Source organism: Triturus cristatus, chromosome 3_1 (genome assembly GCF_964204655.1).
Source record: "Triturus cristatus chromosome 3_1, aTriCri1.1, whole genome shotgun sequence".
Classification (NCBI taxonomy): Eukaryota; Metazoa; Chordata; class Amphibia; order Caudata; family Salamandridae; genus Triturus; species Triturus cristatus.
The window spans coordinates 1146785289-1146812322 of NC_140583.1; the positions used below are offsets into that span (position 1 = coordinate 1146785289).

A 27034-nucleotide genomic window follows, 5' to 3' on the forward strand; every position below is an offset into this window, starting at 1 on the left:
CATCACCCCCTCCCAGGACCTCTGTGACAACCACACCAAGTTCGTCCACAACAAGATCTCTACCATCTACACAAAGTTCAAACCCAAGCCCAAACGTACAGATTTCCTCAACTGACTCACCAACACCGTAACCTGCACAGGTGACGGACTGACCACATAGACCTTGCTTACCTCCCTGGAAAGTGCCACCACCATGAACTCCATCCATTCAGGAGCCCCTAAGACCCCTGACAACACCAGATCTTTAACCTTGGGTGCCACAGAATCTGCCACAAACTTTCCTTTATGCTCAACACTGCAATAACCATGGCTACTTTCACAGAAGACTGGAAACACAAAACTCCCACTCCAAGAAGAAGCTGTCAGCCGACCGCAGGGAACTCAAGAACTACTGGTTGATCTCTTTATGCCTTTTCTGACCAAGGTCCTAGAGAAAGACATTAACAAACAACTCACCAAACACCTCAACTCCTCCCAGTTTGGATTTTTCAGCAATCACAGCACCAAGACTACCCTGATAGTGGCCACCAACGATATTCAAGTGCTTTTTCAACCGAGAAAAGACAGCAGCCCTGATCCTCCTCAACCTCTCAACAACATTAAACACCGTATCCCACCACATGCTGATCACTAGGCTACACAACATCAACATCTATGAAGATGCTCTCAAATGGATCGCCTCATTCTTCACTGGAAGAACACAGAAAGTCTGCCTACCACTGTTCCCCTCCGAACCCAGGGAAATCATCTGCATTGTTCCTCAGGGCTCATCCCTCAGCCCCACCCTCTTCAGCACCTAAATGACACGCCTGGCCAACAGCATCAGATCACACCGACTCAACATCATATTGCAGACTATGCTCAACTCATCCTTTCCCGCTCCAAGGACCCCACCACCACCAGAAACAACTTATACTGATGCATGACGAATGTTGCCGACTGGAAGAAAAACAGCTGCCTGAACCTTATCAATGATAAAATTGAAGTACGGATCTTCGGCAACAACACACCCTCGAACACTTGCTGGTAGCCCTCTGAAATAGGACCAGCACTCTCCACATTGGACCACGCCAAAAACCTCAGCATCATCCTCGAAAGCAAGCTCAGTATGAAGTCCCAGATACACGCTGTATCCTCTGCCTCCTTTTTCACTCTTCAGATGCTACATAAGATCTTCAAGAGGCTCCTCCTGAACACGAGACACACCAACACTCAAGCCCTCATCACCACCAGACTTAACTACGGCGACGCCCTCTATATAGGGATCACCCACACCTCCTTCAGAGATCACAGACCATTCAGAACGCTGAAGCCAGACTCGTCCTTGACCTCCCCCGATAGACCCAAATCTCCCCCCATTTCAAGGAGCTCCACTGGCTCCAAGTACAGAAGAGATGCCAGTTCAAGCTGCTGACCCACACATACAAGGCCCTACACAACCTTGGACCGACCTACATCAACCTCTGTTTGAAATTCCCCCAACCTGCCAGACAACTACGTTCTTCCTTTTTGTCACTCTGACAGGCGCACTTGTGGAGGGCTCTCCTTCTCCTACATTGCAGTGAAGACCTGGAATAAGCTCCCCCTGCAAAACCGGACCTCACCTTCTCTACTGGAATTCAGAAAAGCGCTCAAAACCTGACTATTTGGATGAGCCCCTCGGACCCTGCATGTGCCTGGATACCCTCTCTGGTGAATAGCTGCACTACACAAATCGACTGATTCAGTGATTGATTGCGAGATATGTCTCCAAGACTCAACAACTCTTATCCTCTACACTCTGACCAATTTCCAAGAATAAAGTGGCAATTTCACCTAGAAAGACTAATAGAGCTTTAACGAAATCCAGTCATTGCCTGCTGACTTGTTATTACAAAGATTTTAGGAAACAAATGTTTTTATTAGTTTATTTACTCATTTTATTTTTTTCATCAAGACCCAGAGGCATTGGATCGCTTCATAAGACAGCAGGTACCAACAATCATCAAGAACCAACAAAGAAACAAAACAGTGTAATAGTAGTAAACCGACAAGGTACGAAAGAACAGGTTTGAACAAATGTCAAGAGTAAGCATAGAAGTAGAACAATGCAAATTCAACAAACCTGCGAGATCTGAGTCCAAGGGCTAAAGGGTTGGGGGGATGTGAAGCAAGATGGCGACCGTGTGAAGCGGTCGTTGGGGACTCTCGCGAAAGGGTGGCATGATTTTCACTATATGATCACCCCTCGCCCCCTCCCACCCCCCAGAATGCAAGCATATCCATAAAAGCAATATCAATCGCTGTTACCGGGTTTGGAGGAGTGGATCACGGCGCTTGTGGAGATTACGGAGATCCTGATTGCGGGGTTTGGAGGTCTCCGGCGTGAGCTCTCCAGGTCTTCGGATCAGTGCTGGCTCTACGGCGGTGTTCCAGTTTCCGTCACGATGCCGCCCAAATCCAGCGCAAGGGGCAGGGGGGGGCACCCTGCGGGCTGCTCCAGAGGATCCCTCGCGGAGAGAGGTGACTGGACCGGAGACGACCCTTGGACGAAGGCTGAAGCCTCGCATCGAGAATCCCACAGACGGGAAGGGGAGGGACGTCAGCTCGCAGCCCCAGCCACCGCGGGCTGTAGTTTCTGTAATCGATTTGCTTCGCGGAGCCCAAGGTGAAACACGAACAGAGGAGCAGCCAGGGGCCAGCATTCAAAGCAGAAAAGTAATCGGTAAGCCACCGGTGGGACCAGAGGAAATGGCACGCCTCGAGGATGGAGAGACGACTCGAGGGATATCACAGGGGGAGATTCACGAGACCCGGTATGTTTTCTCCCCAGATCGCCCAGACTTATCCCTAAACCTCGCAGAGGAGCGTAATGATGAGCTGCCTCTCCGGGATATAGCTATTGCTCCCAAGCCTACTGGGGGGGGGCCCTGTTGGCATTTTACCCCAACAAGAGGACACAAATAGACTCACCCAGGGGGGCTCAGGAGGTCTTGTCAATAAGGGGGGCCCCCCGAAAGGGGTGGCTGATGAGGTCAAGGAATCCTTGGTTGAGAACCCAGGGGGGGCTGGACACCATATAAAGCCAAACCTTAGGAGAAAAGAGCTGGTGAAGGAGCCAAAAGGGGCTGTAAGGGTACATAGGCCCCCTGGGGAGAAAGATGTTGACTCAGAAGCAAATGACTTCTACTCCCTCTCAGATGCTACGTGGTCAGGATTGGGGTCAGACATTGGATCTAACACTGATTCAAGTGAGGAGGATAGCGGCTCTAGTAATGGAATTAGAAGTAAGCAGAACACCTCCGCTACTCGTAAAGCAACTACTAGAACCCCTAGGGTAGAGAGCTCCAGGACAGACGAACTGCGATGGGACTATTCCCTTGGGGATCAGCTGGTAGGCAATGGTACACAATCAAACAATCAACCAACTAAGGAGACAGTAACCTCCCCTCCACCCCCCACATTGGAGTCAATCCTACAGTGTGTTGTAGCACATCGGGAGGAAGCTAGAACGGAGAGCAAACAAGCACAAAATGTAGCAAGGAAACTTCAGGGAGCTGTTAGAAGAATCGGGAAAACATGTAATAATATCTGCGATCGGATGACAGAAGTCGAATCTAGAACTGCTACATTAGAGGCGGATCTCGCAGGCTCAAAGGGGCAAATGGAAGCGCATGAGGCGCAGCTGGTAGACATTCAATGGAAGCTCGAAGAGAGTGAGAACCGCCAAAGAAGGAACAACCTGCGATTCCTTGGGATTCCGGAAGGAAAAGAAGGATCAGACGTAAGGGAATTTATGGTACAGTTGTTGAAGGAAACCTTCCCTGATCTAGAGGGTTGGAGTTGGTCCCAGGAAATCCAGAGGGCGCACCGAGTTCCATTTAATCTGCACCAGCCAACTCGCCCCGATGCTAAGCCTCGGGCAATACTTGTCTATTTTGGAAATTTCCTCTTGAGGCAAAAGGTCTTCGAGAAGGCTAGACCAGATGCACAATATACAACTGATGGGTATTCTTTTTTTACCAGGCCGGACTTTTGTCACACCACAGTGGAGCGAAGATGGCGTCCACGACAAATGATTAATCAGTTCCAGGAAAAGGGGGCACAAGCCTTCTTATTAAATCCGGCCCGTCTCAAGGTCATTTGGAAGGACCATGTTAGAGTCTTTACGTCAGAAATTAAGGCCAAAGAATTCTTGGATAGGGGAGGGACATGAACTCGGATGTTTGCTCGCTGATAGATGGGTGTCGGAGACATGCCTGATGCTAGAGAATAATATCCTGAATTTAACCATAATTGTTCTAGCTACCCCCCTCTAGCCACAATTTGGGTTTGGTTTGGTTTATTAATATGGTGTTAAATATGGTGTGGTCTTAACAAATAGAAAGTGGTTAAATTAAATGAAGAAGTGGTGGGGAGAGGTTTAGAGACGGTGATCAACGACACAAATTGTTTTTTTTTCTATATATGTCACCCTAGCGAGAATTTCACCATTCATCACCTACAGACCTAGTCAGGTCTGTTGTTTCACGATACAGGGTGGGGGGAGAGTGGGAGGTGGGGTGGGTGGCTCTCGGGGGGGGGAAAGGGGAAGGGGGGGCTGAGGGGGGAGGGAGGGAAGGGGAAATAAAAAACAAAAAAGTCAGGAAAACAGAACATTGTCTTAAAAACAAGCTTGGATGCCAGGAAAATCGAATGTATGGTTTAAGAGGGAAAGCAGGTAACAAGGGAAAAATACAGGGATGGGTAAGTTAACTCTCTGTACTATAAATATTGGGGGATTAAACGACCGAGCAAAGAGAGGCAGGACTGCAGAAATACTCCGCAGTCTGGGTATGGATATTATATGCCAGCAGGAGACTCACATGCCTTGGCAGAAGAGAGATCTTATTAATATTCCAGGTTATACTCTAGCTATTTGCTCATTGCAGACTTTTAACACCAGAGGGGTTGCCATCCATGTATCTAACCGGCTTCTTCCTATAAAACGGACATTATCAGATAAATGGGGTAGGTGGGCTATCGCCCTAATTCCCAGCCTCGGCACGCTCTGTACTATCTACGGGTCTAATCTAGACGATAAAGCTGTCCTGGTAGATTTAGAAACTGAGCTTGCTTCCTGGCCATCCCCACTGATAATGTGCGGAGATTTTAATGTTCACATTGATGTTAATGGGGTGGGCAGGGGTGGATATCAAGGTAGGAAACCTCAAGTTTTTCATGCCCTACAAACATTAATAGATAGTCATGGACTGGCAGATGTATGGCCAATTAAAAAAGTAGGAGACCCAGGGTATACTTATTATTCATGCCCACACAGAAAATATGTAAGGCTGGACTACTTTTTTGTGTCCACCCCCTTATTAGGGAAAGCTCAGATTAAGAAACTACCTAAGGTCCTCTCGGATCATAATCCTCTGGTACTGGATTTAGAAATCCCGGAGTATATCAAAACTCCTGTAAAATGGACCTTCGATAAAAAGCTACTGGTTACTAAAGCTTTCACTGACCATATCAAAAGCTGGACTACACAGTTTTTCGATGTCAATAGATACAGCACATCAAGGGAAAAGCAGGATTTAGGGGGGAGACAATCAGTTTTGTGGGATATCACAGGAAGAAAAAGCGAGAGGAAATAAGTATACTCATGAAAGAACTGAGCAGGTATGAAACAGAACATATGGCAACTATCGTTCATAAACAGACTCAGCTGCAATCGGATGTCGAATTAAAAGTAATTTGTACCAAGGCTAAAATAAATGGTTTCTATAATAAAATCATAGCCGAAAGGTTTCAAACAGGTCACCAAGATCACTATGAATATGGAGAAAGGACAGGGAAACACCTCGCCCTTTGGATCAGACAAAGGGTCGCTGCAAGCCACATTACGAGGATGAAAAGAAAAGACGGCACTATTGCCACTGAATCCCAAGAGATAGTTGAAATATTTCAAGATCTTTATAACTCTAGGCTAACTGATTCAGTAGTAGGGAGTGTAAACACAGGTTCAGATCTACTGCCGTGGATTCAAGACTTAGAATCGGATATTACGTTGGAGGAGGTTAATGATGCACTAGGGAGTATGGCTTCAGGGAAGGCGGCAGGCCCGGATGGGCTACCGATCGAGATCTATAAAATCTTGCACAGAGAACTCGTCCCTCTTCTTCTTGACTTGTTCTTAGCAGTACAGCAAAAAGGAGTTCCACCTAAATCATGGCAACAGACTAATATAGTTATCTTCTTAAAGAAGGGGAAGGCAATGGAAGACCCAGCTTCCTATAGACCGATTACTCTGATAAACTCGGATGTAAAGCTTTATTCTAAAATCTTAGCGCGTAGGTTATCCAAGATAATTGACTCTTTGGTAAGCCCGTGGCAACACGGTTTCATCCCGGGGAGAGGCACAACGGACCACATCCAAAGGGTAATCTCTCTATTTAACATTGCAGAAATCTCTGGGCAACAGATGTCCTTAATCTTATTGGACGCTAAAAAAGCGTTCGATCAAGTAGAGTGGGCATATCTTTGGCAAAATCTAAGGCTAAACGGCTTTGGACCACGCATCTTAACAGCCCTAAGAGCCATGTATGTTCAATCCAATGCGAAAATATTATTGATGGGGCAGGAGTCGAAGAAGGTTATGATTGCTAGAGGTACAAGGCAGGGCTGCCCATGCTCTCCAATCCTCTTCGCATTATATATAGATCCGTTTATCAGAACAATATTAAATGACCAGTTAATTAAACCGGTAGTGGTCAGAGGGTTTAACACTAATGTGCTAGCTTATGCTGATGACATCGCGGTAATCACCTCGGATCCCCAGGCGGCTATAGCAAGGATTGAAACTCTTGCCTGTGAATTTGGGAAGCAATCGGGGTATGGGCTGAATACTGACAAAACTAAAATTGTGTGCTCCAAGGCGATTACTTGGCAGGACCCTAGGAGGACGGAGGCGGCTATGTATCTAGGTATCTCTATTGCAGCAGATGTTGGAATAATCTGGGATATTAATGCAGATCCTCTCATTAAGAAAATAGAGGCTGATCTAAAAAGAATGGATAACTTGCATTTATCCATTATTGGAAGGGCGAATGTTATAAAAATGACAATGTTCCCCAAGATACTATATTTGTTACGTTGTATACCTATTGAACCACCGAAATTATATGTCAAAAAAATAGAGAGGATTTTTTCCCAGTTTATTTGGGGATACAAGAAAGCCAGGAGATCGCTAAAATTAATGACCCTACCCCAAAATCGAGGGGGGCTGGCGGTCCCAAATGTCCTATATTATTACTGGGCTATCATGCTACAGCAGATGATCATCCTATTTAGACCGAGGCAAATATCAGTACCTCAGGAAATCGAGATACCACCTACCATTTTTGAACTGGCTCTGGGGGATTTAGCACCAGGGCTATTATTTAGACAACTAGAGGGGAGCTATTACAAGAAAACTCGCTTCAAACCCCTCAGGGCAGCCTGGAATGTCTGGCAGAAGACTAGTAAACTGTTAAAAATCCCGAAAATTCACCGCTATCTATTATTATGGCGCTCGTCATTCTTTTCAGCTTCACTGAGTGGGAGCAGGCGGGAATCAACTATGTCGGAGACATTGTCAATTCAAATGGAATGATGCCATTCGTCGAGATCCAAGAACGATTTGGGATTGACCCTCAAATCCCATTTAAATATATACAGGTTAGGGAGGCAATTAAATCCGCCATCAATCATTTTACCAACCAAACTCGCTTCCCAATCTTAGATACATTAATCTTTAAAAAGCCCCAATTAAAAGAGTTATATATAATGATTATGGAAGCTAGTAATGATGATATAGCTAAAATGGAAAGCAAGTGGGCGGACAAATTGGGAAATCAAGATGTGGATCTATGTAGATCCCTGGAATTGTCTAAGAAGGTTCTTTTATCTGCTAACCTCAAGGCTCAGCATTTCAAAACAGTCTTTAGATTATATTTTACACCTGCTAAACTCTGGGCATGGGGAAAAGGGAGTCTGATAAATGTCCAAGATGTGGGCAAGGCCCGGCTGATATGGCCCATATGTTCGCTCAGTGTTTCAAATTGGGTTTGGTTAAACAGGGGATTGAAACATTTCTGCATAATGTTTTGGGGCGGGTGGTTCCATTAACTTCAACTTTAATCCTACTTGGCTACGACGAGACTCTACAACTAGAAACACCTCAAATGTATTTCTGCTTTGCCTCTATAGCAACTTTTCGCTTAATGATTGCTTCAAAATGGAAAGACGAAGATCCCCCGACTTATCAAGCATGGTATGCTAGACTGCACCACATATTTAATTTAGAAAATGCATTATATAAATGTAAGGGAAGCAGAGCTAGAAAAAGGGGATTACAAATATGGGGTCCCCTGATAGAGTAGGAATGGATAAAGGAAATCCTTATTTGTGAAGCTTTAAGAAAATGTATGCATCTTAATTTACTGTTACTCTGAATCATGTATATATATTTAGTTTCATTGTTATTTTCCTGATCAATAAAAAAAAAAAAAAAAAAAAGGGCTAAAGGGTTGAGGTGCGCATAGTTTTAGAAAATAAAGATTTTGAGTCCTTAAGGTCTCGCTGAGCTCAGCGCATGCGCTGGCTCGGAGAGACATTTTGGAGGTGAGTTTTCAAAGTGCTGCTGGCTGGCCTAGCGCTTGCGTTCATGCGACCATGCACGCACGAACCGCATGCCTTCAGCAGCACTTTGAAAACTCGTGCGTCATCGCGATCGCGAGCACTTTCGCTTTCAGAGCGATCGCGATGACGCACGTTTTCAATGCTTGTTTCTTATTAGGTCTTGCCTGACCCAGTGCATGCACTGGTCTGGCGAGACTTATTGAGAGGGCTCCAAAAAGTGCTACCAGGCCAGCCTAGAGCTACAGTGCATGTGCGTGGGCGCGCGCGCAGCGCTTGACCGCGATTACTTTTACTTTCACTTTCGCCGCCGCCGCATTGATGTTTGATCGCGATCACTTTCACTTTCCCGGCTGCATGGCCGCTTGGCATAGCCAATAGGTCTCGCTTTTGGGACCTTATAAGCATTAGTTATGCAACTGTTGCATGGCTAAACACTTATAAGGTCCCAAAGGCGAGACCTATTTGCTATGCCAATGCTTGTTTTTAAAAGTTGCAAGGCTGCAGGTCACATGAAGGGCTGGAGGAAAGGAGCTCCAAATCAATGTTGCACGTCCAGAGTAGATGATGCTCTTGTTTCAATATGGGAGGCTCCACAAGAAGGCGTTGAATGCCAGAGATTTTCCGTATCAGTAAGAAGAGTCATGTAGGGCTTTGTGAGTTATGCAAGCAGATTCAACTGCACTTTGGCTTCAATGGGATGCCGTTAAAGGGTTTAGAGAATGGGGTTAATATGGTCAAATTTTCTGTGGCAGGAAATGCATTGTATGCAGAACTGATCTGAGGGGAGCCAAGTGGAGTTAGAAATAATATAGAGTAGTGGGTACCAAGGCCCCAGTTAGAAAGCAACAGCTTTTAATTTCTGTTCTGGGATTACATTTCTGGTGCCCCAAAAAAGTCTTATGAGGACATCATTTTAAAAGACGAGTGAGAGGCTGGAGAGACTACTTTCCTCTTTGGGGATTTTCAGCAGAATCAATATCAAATATTCTTCTATTACATTATTTTAATTGTTTTTATGTTCTTCGAAATACTATCAGATGTATCCAATGATAGGTCCTTAATCTTGGCAAATTGTTCGTTGTCCGCCATAATCTGTGAGATTGTTTGTGTTGCTTTCTTATCTCTGGTTATAAAAGCAAACACTCTCCCATTTTTAAAGAACATAGGATAATATAACACAACGCAAAGTCATGTAACGCAGCACAACACAACCTAACATAACATGCCTGTATGTAAAGCTCAAATTAATCCTAATTAGGTGTCTTGGTGCTATGACAAAGAACAGATTTTGTAGAAACGAGTCACCCTGAAAAAGATCTGAAGTGGTTATGGATAGATAAACCATACGTTCCCCCAACTACAAGAAACAACACGGGAGTGTTGCTCCTACGGGAACAAAGATGGGTACATAGACTCCAGAAGAACAGTGAAAAGGGACTCCATGATTCCATCTCCTGGCACCATCTGAATCATCCAAGGTAATTGATTATCTTTAAACTTCCTTACGGTAAATATAAATAAAATATCAAGAATGCTCTCCTGCGTTTGAGGGGGTAATCCCGGGCCCGAGATTTAAACATTCCCATGTTTTGTTGTTAGCCCATTTATTTTAGATGGGTGACACTCTACTAAGATGGCCACCATGAAATCCAGAAATTCACGGCATCTCAGAAGGGGTATGTTTGAGCAACCCACGTGAGCGGAAGATCAGAGATGACCGGTTTAATTGAGGCCCGCACGTGACTTCCGACATCGTCTGTGGGGTGGGATCAAAGTGGCCAATTCGGAAACACCCATACCTTAAAGAAGTAAGTTGGGTGCTCGAGTTTGAGCGGGTGTAAGAGAATGAGATGGAGTATACCTATGTATTGGGGCAAGCTAAGTATCGGACGCGAAAGTTAGGGTAAACGAGCCATAAAAGGGCTTGTAAAAATGAGTGTCCCGTCAATGCATTAAAGTTGGCTACATTACAAAGGGTCTAATATGCAATTACATAAAAGAAACAAAACATATTGAGCATTCCTATTGAAATGATAGATCTATATATTATCAGCGTAAGGATATGCCCATAGCTGCATGGTTTCAGATTGCTATGTGTGACATTTTGTCATAAATACTGTGTAATTATGAATGACATTTCAGCGACTATGAGTGACACTTGCTCACGAGCAAAATAAAGCAATGAAGAGGAGGGAAACATAAATATCAGAAATAACACCAATTTGAGCAACAAGAAAGGCTAAGTTAACTGCTTCAAAGCATATGAAATAATTGTTAACTCATTTATCAGACTGTAGCCAAAATTGCGGAAAATAGATCAAGCAGTCTGGAAGGCGTTCATAATTGATTATAATCAGATGAGTGACTCGCATACTCACTCGATTGACGCTGACCACATGAGCTGTAAGCAGGGCTGCATTAGAAAGCTGTTGAGACACGAAGTCGAATGTATTTGAAGATGGGTAATTTATTTAGTTAAAGTAAATATTAAGGCCCACACGCAGGTGGAACAAGAGGTACAGTTCAAGTAGGAGTCAAAGGTTGGAATGATACATCATAGTGAGGAAGGAAAATGATAGGACAGGAGGTTAAAAGGAGAGGAATGAGGATAGAGTGAAGGAAACAAAGATAAGTAGAGGATAAGAAGCACAACATCTCAATTCTTACAAAAGTAACAACAATAAAGTTAATACAATATAAAATCATCAAAGTGTTTGGGTTGTTTGATCATTCTTCTACCTGGTACATTCATTTTACTAGATGTACAAGGTAAATCACAGTCACTGAAAACATTTGGATTTAGTTCATCAATGGAGATGGGAAATTGGGGAGGACTCAGAGTACTGGAAGAAATATCATGTTTACTAGCATTGATACAGTTTTCAACGTCTTCTGAAAACGTAGCAGAATGAGATGTGGGTGAAATTACATCTCTTTCAAATGTGTTAGAGAAATCAAACCCAGCAATGAAATCATCATTTTTCAAATTCTTAAGAAGAATTCTTTCTTGACCTGCCTTGAGACCTACATCACTCTTACTCCACCAACCCTTAGCACCAAGGTAAACTGAACCTTTTGACACATTCTCAATTTTGTTTGGTCTGGTGAAAGAAGACTCACCTTTCTGCACTTTAATAGGTTTTTTGATAATGACAAAATCACCTATTTTGAAAATCTTATGTTTAGTTTTGTTTGCGACATCATGATAAGCCTTAGTCAAGACTTGTTTATCAACAATTTTCTGATGCACGTTCAATTTAGAATCATCAGTTCTGGTGCTATCAGTATTTTCTTGATACCAATTAGTAAACTTAGGTGTCAACATGGTATTACTTTTCCTCCCTCTCATGAGGAAAAATGGTGTCTGTCTAGTGATTATATTCACTGTGTTGTTATAACTAAAAAAAAATTCTTGAATATATTTTTGAACAGGTAAATGTGACGCAATGGCTAGTTGAACACCTTCTTTTAGGAATCTATTTACACGCTCAACTTGAGTGTTGGAAGTTGGGCTGTACAATGGTATTTTTTCTTGTTTAATGCCTAACACCTTTAAAAAATTGCACATTTTTAACGAGACCAATCGGGTACCATTATCTGAGACTAGAATTGTAGGTTGACCTTCAATGGGGAAAATTTCGTTCAAGCACTCAAATACAATATCAGTAGTTATATTAGGTACAAACTTATAGTGAATCCACTTGGAGTAATAATCAGATAACACTACAATAAATTTACAGTTGTCTTCCATACATTTGAACGGTCCTGAAAAATCAATAGCAACTTTTGACCAAGGGCCCTTGGGTATTTAAATTAATTGCATATCAAATTCAAATTCAAAAATAGCTTTATTCGATTTTTGAGATATCATCGCACGGACAGGGAAGTAAATTTCGTGACCAATCATTAACTTCTGGAAAAGTAATCATTCTATGTAATATCCCAAGAGCGAGTTAAAAGCATAAGGTCAAAGCTTCCCTGTACCTGTATCAAGTAGGGCTGAATACATGAACAAGTTAGCATCATTTGGTTATCCATAACAGTTATTTTTCCTCTTTCTTTGTGCCATCTCTTGTTCTCTAAATAGATCAGACACTCTATTTTTAGTGCCTTTCTTGAAATAGATACCATACTCTTCGGTGCCTCATAATATTCAGGGTGGCCAATTTCGTTAGCCATTTCTTTAATATAGCCAAGCCAGGGTATGGTAATGGCCCTATCTAGTTTTAAACAATCCGTGATTACATCACAATTAAAACTGGTTTAATTTGATACCCAAACCTTATGCCAGAGTAAAAAAGGGCTCATTTTTATCATATCAGTAATAAAAGGCAAACCAAGTTCATAGTGGCAGATAAAGTTTGCGGTTGAATTTGGTACTGCCAACAGATAACGCATAAATGCATTTTCACAGCGTTGTAGGTTTTGTACCTCCACAAATCCCCATATGCCTGCCCCATACACAACTGTGAAAGGCATTTTGATTTGTAGATAGCTAATAACTCAGAGTTAGGTCTGCAACCTAGTTTTCTAGAGAAATTGATGACCGCACCTATGGCTCTAGATAACAGTAATTTTAAGACCCCGTACGGTCAAAAGTAATCCCCAAATAGGATAATTTATTAGTACATTCATTTTTTTTATCATTAATAAAAATATTACTTTTTTTGTCATCTTTTTCCCACTTTTCATTGTGTAAGTCTTACTGATATTCACATTTAGACCCCTTTCTTGCATAAAAATAACATTCGTAACCGTTCTTTGCAACCCTATTTGTGTCCGCTTCATTACTACTGGGTCATCAGCATAAAGTAAAATTGGGCCTGGAGTGTTATTAATAATTGGATAGTCCTGGGGATGCTCTATCAAGTATTGGCCAAGACTGTTAATGTATAGTGAGAAGAGAAACGGGCAAGTACACAGCCTTGCCTCACTCCTTTTCTCATTGTAATTTTGCTGAGCACTCCGCCTGCTTCCCAAACAGTACCCTTGCCCCTGCATCCCTATGTAATTCCCTTATAAATAAAAGTAAAGGTGGGTCAACTCCCATCCCTTCAAGAACACTCCATAGCTTTTCGTGTTTTACGCAGTCAAATGTAGAGCTAAGGTCTCCGAATACCAAAAACAATTTTCCCTCCTTTGCTATGGTGTATTTACTTAATATCAGGCTTACGTTCAGTCCTTGCTCAATTGTACCGAGACCTGCTCTGAACCCATATTGAAAATTGGATAGGACTCCTGTCTCATCAGCCCATAATTGTAGCGTGTTTAAAATTACCCTTCCCACCACTTTCAGGCGGGAATCTAACAGGGAGATTGGGCGATAGCAAATTGGTTCATTTCTATCTCCCTTTTTAAAGATGGGAATCACTATTGCATCTGACCATGAGGGAATGAACCCATATCGGCAGCATCGGATTATGACATTAGTTAAAAGTGGTGCCCACAGCTCAATGTTAGTTTCGTACACATCCACAGGAACGCCATCCAACCCAGGGGATTTGCCGGAAGCGCACTCATTTATGGCACTAGTTACTTCCTCCACAGAAAAAAAAATGTCTAGAGGAAACGCTACGGGCTGGGCACTATCATCAAGCGCCGTGATTACTGTATCTGCGTGATCCTGTGTCTTGGGCACATCATTGTAAAGACCGGTAAAATACTGAACCCATTTATCCGCGCTTATGGCAATATCTGTGATGTCAGTATCCCTTGTAGTAAAAAATGGCGCTTTAACTGCTTTCCAAAAGCTATTATTGTCTCTCCTGAGACATGCATCGTGTAGGGCCTGCCACGCCTCTGCTCTTAGCTGCACCTTTCGGTTTTTTAATGCTTGCCGGTATATAATTTTGGACTGTTGTATTTCCTCGCGATTTTTATTTGCCCTATGTAGTGCTTTCTTCAAAAACGTATGCGCCTTACTACATTCCCGATCAAAGCAGCCCTGGTATTTTTGCATACTCCGTTTCTGTTCCACAGTTAGTATTTTCTGAACCTCTCCACTTATATTACAAAAGGCATTTAGGACATCTTCATCAACCCTTTCCTCAGTAAGACAAACTTCAAAGTCTTCTTTGGACCTTTTTATAAGTTGCTTAATAAAAACCATTGGGTCTACTTTTGACCACTTTAATGAATACCCATTCGTGCTAGCAAGGCTAATTTTGGAATTAAATTCTATACCCATGTCACCTTTGGCTCTAACAGGGCTCTCCAGATCAAAGTCGATGCTAATTGGATAATAATCACTCATTGCAATACAATGAGTTTTAAAAGCACAAATCTTTCTAGCATATCTATTAGAGGCTAAAACAAAATCAATAATAGAGTTACAACCTCTGCCATTAAAGGTAGGCTCAAAATATACTGAAGGAATGCATAAATCATTGGCTCAAACTAGGTCAAACTGAAAAACAATCTCATTTAATTATCCCCTAGCAGCGTGTGCAAAGTGGAAAGGCACATCCTCTTTATCTTTTCCTAGACCACAGATACCTTTTTGGCTATCTTGACACAAAAAACTATTATAATCACCCCCCGATATAATACACATATCACCGGACATCTCATCTTGTAATTTATTCAGATCTTTGTGTAAGGTCATTAACACACTTGTTGTCTTCCCTTTGGGAATGTTATTATAAAAATGAAACGGCACGGCACAAAATCCTCCTACCATATGCATTACTAGGATCTGATAATAATCTGGGTTGGTAATGAATTTCAATTTGTTCACCCCCATAATGTCAGAAAAATAGATGCAATAATCCACCCTTATTTCGCCCATAACCACTAGTAACCGCTGGTCTATGAAACGTTCGATAGCCGTTGATATGTTTTTCCTTGACCAACCAAGTTTCTTGTAGGCAGATTTTAGGGTATTCATTTATAAAGATTAACCATTGGGGCTCAGATGCTTTCGTGGACAACCTTGCAATGTTCCAAAAGAGTATTTGCATACCAACTCTCTATCATCCTGTCTACCACCCTGAATCTTAGTATTTGATTCTGGAATGGGGGTATCCGCCCCCAGTGTACTTGGCACTATGTCCTTTAGTCTAGATTCAATCTCCCATACAGGATTATTATTGTATTTAATAGTGTCCAAGACCTCAGAATTTTGATGGAAAAAAAAATAACGATAATTTCCAGTGCTAGAGATGGTCCTTTGACCAAATATCTGGTCTTGTGTGGTTTCACTAGGAATTAGTAGTTTTTCAGGACTAATTTGGCCATCCCCTCTCGTGTGCTGTGCACTGTCAGTCAGTCTATATCTTCAAGTGTAGTTAACAACTCAAAGCGATTTAGCAGCGGGACAATAAAGGAGGAAATGTCTAACCATTTTAAACTTTGCCAAAAGTGTGTCTGTCAGACCAGTTATTTCCCCTAGCCAAGAGAGAGATTTATTCCGGAGGGCCTCCCATGGTTCATACGCTGATGTATGTAAGGAAGGAACATTGGCTAGTATTACTATATATGGTGTAGCAGCTAGTGGTAGATCGAGTTGGTTATAAACTAGATTCTCTGTGGATTCCATGGGCCTGGTTATATGATCCCCTGCTCTGTGTTTTTTCTCCCTTCTTATCCATTATAGACTTATTAATGTCACTATTAACTTGCAACTTATTAGGGGAGGTAATAGGTCTACGTATGGCTGGCTTTGCCATGCTGGGCATAGAGTTTAACATCGTGGTTTCTAATCGAGCTGTGCTGAGGGAAGAATTATCCGCATGTCATTTTGTGTGCGAGCTAGAAGGTTGACAAATATTAGGTTGTACATTCTCCTCACTGGAGATAGCCCTATTGACACCTCTGAGGCATCCCTCTATAGCTTCCACACTTTCTGTTAATTTCCCCAAAGCGCCAACCATATAATTATATAAATCATCATTTTTTATCGTAATTTTGCCAATTTCAGAAGTTTGGCCCTCTATTAACATGTTCACTGTAGGTCTCCCTAAGCTAAGAGACCTCATACCCTCTTCTGTCTTTGACTGTTTGCCAGCATTTTTCTTTTTCTTAATTAACAATTTTTTTAAACTTAAATTTTCAGCATGATTAGAAGCTTGTAAACCCTCATTAATCCCTGGGTTTTTACAACGTTTCGAGGGTGGTTGAGAATCATGCTCTGAGTCGCCACATATATATGCTCTGAAGTCTCCTGTATACATCCATTCTGAGCGACTTGACCAACTAGCCCCTCAGATGCTGTAATTAAAGATGTATTAGGTGAACTAGCTCGGGTAATAGTTGCAGTCAACGTGCTCATCCTACCTTGCGTAAGGGTCTCTTCAACAGAATTGATTTGTTCCTCAATAGCCCCTGTCAAATAGGACATCAAAGATTGTTGGCCTCCTGCTCCGGGGGTTATAGTAGATGCGGAACCTGCCTTCCTTTTGGCCATTATTATATAATATTCTAGGAAACACAGAAAGAACACTGTGTCCTAAATACAGATATAGTAAATGTAAGTCAATTCAACCTTAGGGGGGTGGCCCAGCCCGGCTTCTGACGAACTATGACAGGCTAAGACGGGCCCGTCTTGCGGCATTGGTGTACTTTATGGTGCTACAGCACCACTTCCCGGCTGTCAGTGATCAGGCAGCTCCTCCCACTCCGGTTGTGACTCCTCCCAGTCCTTTCAGGGAGTTCAGCAAAGTTCTTGTGCAAACACACAACAGGGCAAGGGAGAAAGTGCGTCCTTCTAGCAGCTAGGTATATCCAATGTCAATAAAAACAAATATAATTTTTGCTAACTTTCCAATGTTTATCTGCTCTTAAGCATTCCTCACAAAAATCAGTGTGGTTGGTGACGTCTGAATTAAGTCCTGGCCACCAATAATATTCCTTGAGAATGCTTTTTGTGGCTGTTGATTCTGGATGACCATTATGAGAAATACAAAGGAGTCTTTTCCTAAGTTTATTTGGGGGGAATAAGTAAGTCATCTCTCATAAGTAGACCGTTTACAACAGTTAATTCATCTGAAACATGGTGATAAAATTTTAATTCATTGTCTAAATTATACAAAGGAGGCCATTTGGTAATCACAAATTCCATTACCTTTGGTAAGGTACAGTCATTTTTAGGATTATCAATCCATTCGGTTTCAGTAATGTCTCCAAGACTTAAGATCGTATTATCAATTGGGGCAACCACGCATTCCACATCATCTTTAACTTTCTCATCACTGTTGGCAATAGGCATTCTTGAGAGGAAATCTGCTCTTGAATTTAGTTTTCCAGGAATGTATTTCACCTTAAAATTATACTCCTGCTGTAGCTTTGCGATTAATCTTACAAGTCTAGAAGATGCTTTATTGTTGCCTCTCCTAGATCCATCCATCATGTGTATAAGGGGTTTGTGGTCAGTAATGATCTCAAATTCTTTACCCCACAAATAAGTCTTAAGCTTTTCTACTGCCCAAACGCATGCAAGGGTTTCCCTCTCGATTGTGCTATAGGCTATTCTTCACTCTTTACCTGTTGACTAAAAACAGCCCCAATACCCACAGCACTGGCATCAACTGTTATTACATTTTTCTTGTCAGGATCAAAAGGAAATAAAGTAGGAGCACACAAAATAGACTTTTTAAAATCTTCAAACGCACAGATTAGATATTTTCCCATACAAACTTTTCACCCTTACGTAGTAGTTTTCTCAAAGGTTCTACCTTATCAGCATACCCTTCAAAAAATCTTTTTTTTTTTTTTTTTTGAAACCGTTTATTGCAGTTTATAGAAGTTACAGGTATGGGCCTACAACCACACGGCCGGCCGCTAGAGCATCAAAAGCATATTACATACATACAGCAAAAAATTTTCTCAGCGGTGCACAGTAGGAAGACAGGAGTGATCAATGGTGCAGGCCTCACAGCTCCATGCCCACAGTACGGTTCCATTTTCTTAATGCAAAACAACATAAACAAACCACAACCGCAAGGCAACCCTCGATCCAAAGTGACAACACGTGCTCCATAAGTGGGGGATCCAAACCAGCAGCAAAATTCTGAAGAGGGGGACGGGAGTAGATCAGGGACTGGGGGACCGCGCGCCCGCGGCCAAGGGAGGGGCGCCATCTAGGGAGACGGAGCCGGCGAGGCCGCTGGTAGCAGCGGCGGCTCACAAATACCCCCGCGGTAGGCGTTCCAGGGGCCCCAGAGTTTCATCCACGCCCCAGGCTTACCCCTCGCCACATACACCACCTTTTCACGAAACATACACCAATCCATATGCTCTTTCCAGGCCGACACCGCAGGGGGCCTCTGGGATCCCCACAATTGGGCAATGTCACGCTTGGCTATCATGTATCCCAGAGTCACCCACCGCGCCTGCGGGACCGAGTAGTCATTTGGTTCCCAGACATTCAGCAAGCATCTCCTCGCTTCAGGCAGCAGCGCGACACGCGTAACCATTCGTAGAACCTCATGCACACCACGCCAGAATCGCTCCACCTTCGGGCACTCCCACAGTATATGCATGAAAGTCGCCAACGCACCACAGCCACGCTTACACATTCCATCACCGGCAAAACCCATACGTAAAAGCCTTGGCCCCGTCACATAGACCCGGTGAAGGATCTTGAGCTGGACGAAACGAAGGCGAGCCGGGATGGCCACCTCCTTCGGAGAGGCCACCGCGGAAATCCAATCCTCGTCGTCCAGCTCCAGCCCGTCGGCAACCCAAGCCTCGCGGAGACTAGTCAGCAGACACGATCTATCGTTAATCAATTTTTTGTATATGAGGGAGATCGTGCTGTCCGGGACATGGCCATCTAGCACTCTGTCCTCCAGGGGGGAAGACTCCGGAATGGATGCAACATCCGGGAAGACGGAGCCCAGCGCATGGCGGACCTGTAGGTACCGAAAGTACTCACTGCCCTGCAGCTGAAACTCCGCCTGCAGCGTCTCAAAAGTTTTGAATCCCCCCCTCGTCCAGAGATCTCCCACCGTGCTGATTCCGATCGTGTCCCACTTTTCGAAGCCCTTCGACGTCCACAGGGAGCCCAACCTCTCAGACGCATACAGCGGAGACGCTCGGGTCAAACGGTCCTTCCACCCCATAGCTGCATTAGCCGCGTGCCAGACACGCACCATGACACGCGTCGGTCCCGTCAAACGGGAGTCGGGCGCGCCAGAGTAGAGCGCTCGATTATAATCGCCACCGGGCAGAAGCGTCCTGTCCATCTCAAATGCCGGGTTCAAGGCGGGAGGCCCAGTAATACCGTTTGATGTCCGGGAGGGCGACCCCTCCATCGTACCACGGGAGCGTCAATTTAGCCAGAGCAATACGCGGCCTCCCGTCCCAGAACAGGCGCCGCTGGAGGCCCTCCACCTCGCGAAAGTAGCGTGCCGGGACCAAGTCCATGGTATTCTGGAGGGCGTAGAGGAAGCGCGGCAGGGACATCATTTTAAATAAGGCCGCTCGGCCGAGCGGCGAGAGCGGCAGACGCCGCCAGCGCACCACGTCCTCCCTCAGACGCTGGAGGGGGGGCAACAAGTTCCGCTCATAGCGGGCCTCCGGGTCAAGAGTGATATATATACCCAGGTACCGGAAACCCTGGGAGGCAATCTGGATCGGACAGTCCCGTGGCAGGACCGGGGCCTCCCCGGAGAGCACATAGACACAGGATTTCGCCCAGTTGATGACCAGACCTGAGTTGCGACCGAAGGAGCGCAAAACATCAACCAGGACGATCAGTGACTTGCGCGGGGAGGTGAGATACAAAAGGATATCGTCAGCATAGAGGGACACGCGGTCCTCATGCTCGGGGGTCCAGCGGAGACCACGGATAGAAGGGTGCCACCGCAGCCACTCCGCCAGGGGCTCCATGGCCAGGGCGAACAGGAGAGGCGACAGGGGACAACCCTGTCGCGTGCCCCGCCCCAGCGCAAATGGGGCAGATACTCGCCCATTCACCACCACCTGCGCCAACGGGCCCGAATATAGCAATTTGACCCAGCTGACGAAACCCGGGCCGAACCCAAACTTCGCCAGCATCGCCCAAATATATGGCCATTCGAGCGTATCAAACGCCATAGTGGCGTCCAAGGACGCCAAGATGGCCGGCTCCCGCACAAACGGGACACGTGCGAGCACCCCGTGTAAGCGCCGCAGATTAAGCGCCGTGTTGCGATGTGGTATAAAGCCCGATTGGTCTTGGTGGACCAAATCGCCCACCACGCCAACCAACCGGTTGGCCAACACCTTGGCGAGGATTTTGGGCTCCGCGTTCAGAAGCGAAATCGGCCTATAAGATGTGACCCGCTCACGGGGCTTCCCCTCCTTATGGATCACCACAATTGTAGCCAGACGCTGGTCCGGCGGGAGGGAGCCCTGCGAGTGGGCCGCAAGGAACATCGCGCGCAGGTGGGGCGCCAACACATCCGGGCGTAGCTTGTATAGCTCAATGGGAATACCATTGGGGCCCATGGCCTTGCCGGATGCAACCGAGCGAATAGCCGAGGCAATTTCGTCCGAGGTGGGCGGGGCATCCAGCGAATCCCTGTCCTCCACCGTAAGGGAGGGCAGTGCGATGTCCCGAAGCAAGGCATGGGAATCTTCCTCCGAGCAGGGAGAAACCGGGGAGTAGACTTCGCGGAAATAATCCGCGAAGCAGGAGACAATGGCTTCCGGCTCAGTGACGCACACACCATCCACGCTCTCAATCAAAGGCACCACGCGGCTCGCTCTTTCCCTCTTGTCCAACCACGCAATCAATTTGCCAGCCTTGTCACCCACATCATACAATCGCCCCTGCTGCTCTCTACTGAGGCCCCTGGCCGCCTCCGTGACGAGGGCCCGATAGGCCGCCTGCTTTAAGTGCAAAACATGCAACTTAGCATCTGTTACCCCGCTCCCCAGGTCACCCTCCAGTTCTGCAATCTCGGCCTCAACCCGGGTCACCTCCTCCCGCTCGCGCCGCCGGGCATTGGAAATAAAGGAGAGGGCCTCCCCTCTAAGAACCACCTTGAAAGCCTCCCACAGGGAGATGGCAGACGGGACCGACCCCACATTCTCATCGAAATAGCGCTGTAAGGATTTGATCAAGTCGGCACGAATGGTGGGGTCGCGCAAATACCATGCATTGATCGGGGCCACCCTGCCATCCCCCCTCGGGAAGACATCGAAATGCAACAACAATGGGGAGTGGTCTGAGATACCCCGTGCCAAATGGCGCACCTCCCCCACCCTCCCTGCATGGGCCGCCGGGACAAGGATGTAATCAAGCCGCAAGAGGCTACCATGGGCCCCCGAGTGGAAGGTGTACTGTTGCAATACGGGATGCTTTAAGCGCCAGCAATCCACCAGGCCCAGCGTGTCTAAAAGGCCGGGCAGCCACGCCTGTGCCCGGGGGAGGTCCCTAGGGGGATGGCGATCCATAGACCCAGAGGCAACCGCGTTAAAGTCCCCTCCAACCACCAACAGGCCACCCGGAAGGTCCAGAAGGAGGCGCCCCAGGTCCGCAAATGTAGTGGCTTGTAACCCAGGCGGGACGTACACTGATATAAAGATAAACACTCTACCCTCCATTCGTCCCACCAGAACAGTGTAGCGTCCCCTCTCATCATGGCGCACCTCGTCAATCTCCAACGGGAGCGAGTTCTTGACCATAATACCCACCCCCCGCGAGCCCGAAGTGAAGCCGGAGTGGGCCGCCAAACGATATCCCCGCCGATTCATTGCATGAAAGGTGTTACCTATAAGGTGTGTCTCCTGCAGGAAGACAACATCTGGTGAAATACGTTTTAAATACTGCAGGACCACACCACGCTTAATCCTATCCCCCAGGCCGTTAACATTCCATGACAACACAATCAAATCCCTACCCCCCATCATACGTCAAAACAATCGGTCGCCCCCCACCGAGCATCTTAAAAACAACAAAACAGTTGCGGGTTTGCCTTGCGGTGTTAACAAACAACACACCCCCCCCACCCCCCGGTCCCAACAGAACTTCCCCCACCCTGCACCCCTGCATGAGCCCAGACAGCCCCCCCAAAGTGCAGTGTGCCTGTCGCCCCATAGCTAAGTACTAACTAGTCCCCCAGAGGAGGAGGGAAGCCCCCAGCAGACCCCACCCGACCTCCATGGGAGGGGAACATACGAAAGCAATATATGGTAAAGGAACAATATCCAGAGCAAGGCCTATACAGTCACCCCTCAATTCTGATCCGGCGGGCCCTCCCCGCCAGCCGCGCCCCCCCCACCCCGATCTCCAGGCAAAGTATCTAACCAGTCCCCAGCCGCCTCGGGCCGGTCGAAGAAGTGCGTACGGCCATCCACCTCCACCCTCAGCTTAGCCGGAAAGAGCATTGAGTACTTGAGGTTTAGGTCCCTTAGGCGACGTTTAATACCAAGAAAGCTCTGTCGCTGCTTCTGGACCGCCGGAGTAAAGTCTGGGTAGAAGTGTACATCCATGTTGTCCAGCCTGACCGGTCCCTGTTGCCTGGAGGTCTGGAGGATGGCGTCTCTGTCCCGGAAATTAAAAATCCGGGCAATAATAGGCCGCGGCGGGGCACCGGTCTTAGGGCGGCCCCCAGGGACCCGGTGGGCACGCTCCACCGCAAAAAGCTTACTCAGCCCCCGGGGCTGGAGATGGGTCAGGATCAATTCTTCCACGAAGAGATCTGCCGCCTCCGCCTCTCGGCCCTCCGGCACACCAATAATGCGAACATTGTTCCTCCGGGCCCGACCCTCGGAATCCTCCAGCCGCCGGTCCATCAGGGCGCTCGCCTTGCCAAGCCGGCGCACCTCCTTCTGGAGGGCCACAACGTCCGTCGTGAGGCTCGTTGTGGTGTGGGCCAGGGAGTCAACTCGGTCGTTCGTTTTTGACAAGTCTGCCCTCACAAGGCCCACATCCACCAGGACCGAGTCAATTTTTTGCGCCAGGGTATCGAAGCGCTGGTCCACTGAGGCCTTCATCTCTGCGATGGCGCCCATGACGTCCCGGAGGGTCAGATCCACCGGTTGGGCAGGCGCCTCCGTCGGGCCCACCAGGGATGACCGCGATGTCTCCGGAGAGCCCTTCTGGAGCGTATATCGATCCATACTATTGGCCTGGTGCGCCGTGCCACGGCGGGTTGTCTTCATCTTCGTCCGGTCGCCATCTTGTTTGGTGGACATGCTGGCCCTTCCACCGTCGTGCCAAGATCTCCAAACGGGCCGCCACACCAAATCACGGGTGTCAGGGGGGGGGGCGGGGGCGACCACCGGGCCGCGGGTCAACCCACCGCCGGCGGGTCAGCCGGGCACCTGGACAAGGCAACACCACCGCACCCCGCTCCGCAGCCCGACCCCGCCTGAGGCAAGGAGGGTGCAAAAGCGAAAGTGAAAGTGCGGGGTACGCGAGTCGCCCAGCCCTGCTCGCCGCTGTTATTCACTTCGTCCCCGGATCGCCCCACTACTCCAATCCGGGGGGCCGGCGAGGAGAAGGCCGCAACCTTCAATCGATGCTCCCACCGGTGTTCGGGGTCCGATTCGAGCCCAAAAAACGGGTGGCGCCTCAGCTCGGGTTCACCGACACAGTCCCCTCAACAAGGACAGGATATCGCCAGGATTAATTCAGGAGGTCGCGGAGGTCCTCGGGAGCCTCGCACCTACGCGGCCATCTTGGTTGCGCGCTAGGCTCCTCCCCCCTTCAATAAATCTTGAGTAGTACTCACAGAGACCCATAAATGATTTAAATGTATCTTTATCACCAGGGCTTGGTGCCTCTCTTATTGCTTACACCAAATCATCATTAGGTTTTATTCCTTCTGATGTAAGTTGATGTCCTAGATAATCAATCTTATCGTGTGCAAATTTACATTTCTTTTTTGTAACTGTCATACCTTTTTCTTTTAGAATCTTAAGAACCTCATACAAGACTTTGTTACGTTCATTCATGGTCGAGGCATGTATTAATATGTCGTCCTGAAATTTTTTAACTCCCTTAACACATTTGAAAATTATGTCCATCATTTTTTGAAAGACACTCGCAGCTGAAGCGAGTCCAAAAGGTAGTCTCACATATCTGTATGCTCCAAATGGAGTCACAAAAGTAGTGCGATCCTTTGACTACTCCGCAAGCTTGATTTGCTGGTATGCCGACCTAAAATAGATCAGGCAGTCTTGAAGACGTTCATAATTTATTATAATCAGATGAGTGACTCGAGACTCACTCGATTGACGCTGACCACATGCCTGTAAGGAGGGCTGCATTATGAAGCGGAGCGTGGGAGGCACTCTTTAGGTCTCAGTTAGGCTGATAGCATAGTCTCACTGACCTGACACTTTCAGAACACTTTCCTTTGAGGAAGGCGACGAGCCAGCTCTGCGGTAAAGATTATGCTCAGTCCTGATGGCAAACACTCTGTGATGCATTTTTTGATTATGATTTGCACGTTTACTATTATTCCCAAAAAAGGTACTGGCACAGGCCTTTACTTTCACCCACCTCTGCAGTTTAGACCACAGTAATTGGCAAGTTTTTTCTGTCATGTTTTACTTTTCCAGCCAGAATAGCGTTTTAACCAAATGCATATTACATTTCCGTGCTTGTCATTTCACTTGTAACACTGAAACACTGAGCTGCCCTGCTCCTGCAGATTTACTGTTTCTCAAATTATCAGATTATGATCATCTTTGCAATGCGTGCGGTGCGCTCCGCGCTGTGACAAGTTACAACTGATGAGAGCGGACTGGAGGGGCATCTGAGGAAAGCAAGTAACGAACCTCCCCGGCCCCACTGCCACAGGATCGGATGATGAAAGAGAGCAGAGAGTCCGAATATGCACTGTCCACCCGTAGTCTGTGGAGATAAACCCAGTTAGTTCTGTGGTGCCCACTCATGATACGGATGACGAGACAGGGCAGCCGTGCGGCCTGCAGATTTACTGTGAATAAAATTGATTGAAATCCGATCTGCAGATTACCAGGCTCAGCAGGATGACGAGACAGAGAAGCCCTGCCTGCAGATTTTAACTATAAATTATTGTGTGTGAAATGGATGCGTGTGCTGACCGCAGCGCTGTGTGTGACAACATAAACTACTACACCTGTATCACAGCTCTGCCTGGCATGCAGCGTTTGGCCAAAGTACACTTAGTTTATTAAGGAACTTCACAGAGACTGCTGTGTGTCTCTGAGTCCCGGTCGGTCCGGCGGTCGCGGCGTAAGCTGCACTGGAATCCGCGCGGCTACCCAGCACACTGCGATGCAGTCTTCTCCCAGCAGCAGCTGACTGACAAGTTCCCCGCCCGGCGGGCCGCAGTTAGTTTGCGCCTGCGCCGATCACCACCACAATGCTGATGGCGCCACTGATGATGCACCGCGGTGGCCATGAAAGAGTCAAGTCAAGTGAGTGACTAGTCAAGTCACTCGATGCTGGCCGCCTCCCGCCGGTCCAACGCTGGTTTTATCTGAAAGAAACATGCTAGTTAGATTCCTCACCTTAGAATATCCCCAGGCGTCAGGCTGGATCCGGAAAGATTTTTCGTCAGCAATACCCTTGCGCATCGCTAGGCATCGTCTGCGGCTCCGCGTCCGTCGTCGGCGTCGTGATCGCTGGGATGACGTCGTCGGAGTACTGAGACACCGCCCTCACGCGCTGACGTTAGTTCTTCTTTTTTCCGCGCCAGTAATCGCCGATCCGGGAAGAGCATACCCTTTTAGTCACTTTTTGACTAAACTTTTTGAACTCTTTTGGTTCCATTTCCAGTCGACCTCGACTCTGGTGCCAGTAGGGATGCCTGGATTCAAACCTTGTGACGCCTGTCACCGACTGATGTCGGTCATGGATCACCACCGCTGGTGTCTCTATTGCCTTGGGGCCGACCACGATGCCGAGTCGTGCCTCGACTGCCGGGCCTTGACCTCGAAGGCTAGGCGGGAGCGGTCCCGCAAGCTGCTCGAGATCCGGCAGTCGGCTCCACACCGCTAACGGTCCTGGTCGAGGAGGAGGTCGAGGGACCGGTCGCGGAGCCGCAGCCATCACCGCTCGTCGGGGTCGAAGTCCTTGCATTCAGGTAAGTCGAGGCACAGTAAGAAGAAGTCGAAAAGGCGACATCGCTCTTCTGAATCCCCTCGCCGGTTGCGCGACTCGGCTGAGGGTTCGAGTGGCACCACCCGCACGGCTCCGTCAGAGCCGCAGGAGTCCCGTCCGACCCCATACCCTCCGGTCCCTGGGTCTGACGCGACTCCGGCAGAGATCATAGACTTCCTCGTGGCCATGAGGAGCCTGGCTCCGCCGTCGACGCCTGCGGGCGTGCCTTCGGGCCCCGCAGGCTCGACTGGGAGGCCTAGCAAGCCGGCGGCTCCGGCGCCGTCGTCGACTTCGGTCCCAACGCCGCAGGCCCCCGCGGGATCCAGGCCTGGTTCACGGTCGACGCCGGTCAACCTTACGACCCCTGCG

The 27034-nt window shown here is 47.1% G+C and overlaps 1 protein-coding gene across 1 annotated transcript in view; it reads left to right on the forward strand.

Annotated features, from left to right (window-relative positions):
- The first annotated feature begins 10360 nt into the window (after window positions 1–10360).
- Window positions 10361–27034, forward strand: part of LOC146861630 (uncharacterized) — a 337542-nt gene continuing 320868 nt past the window's right edge. Inside the window, exon 1 of the mRNA XM_085646461.1 lies at window positions 10361–10451. The gene's annotated coding sequence lies outside the window, so the exon portion shown is untranslated. The remainder of the gene's footprint in view (window positions 10452–27034) is intronic.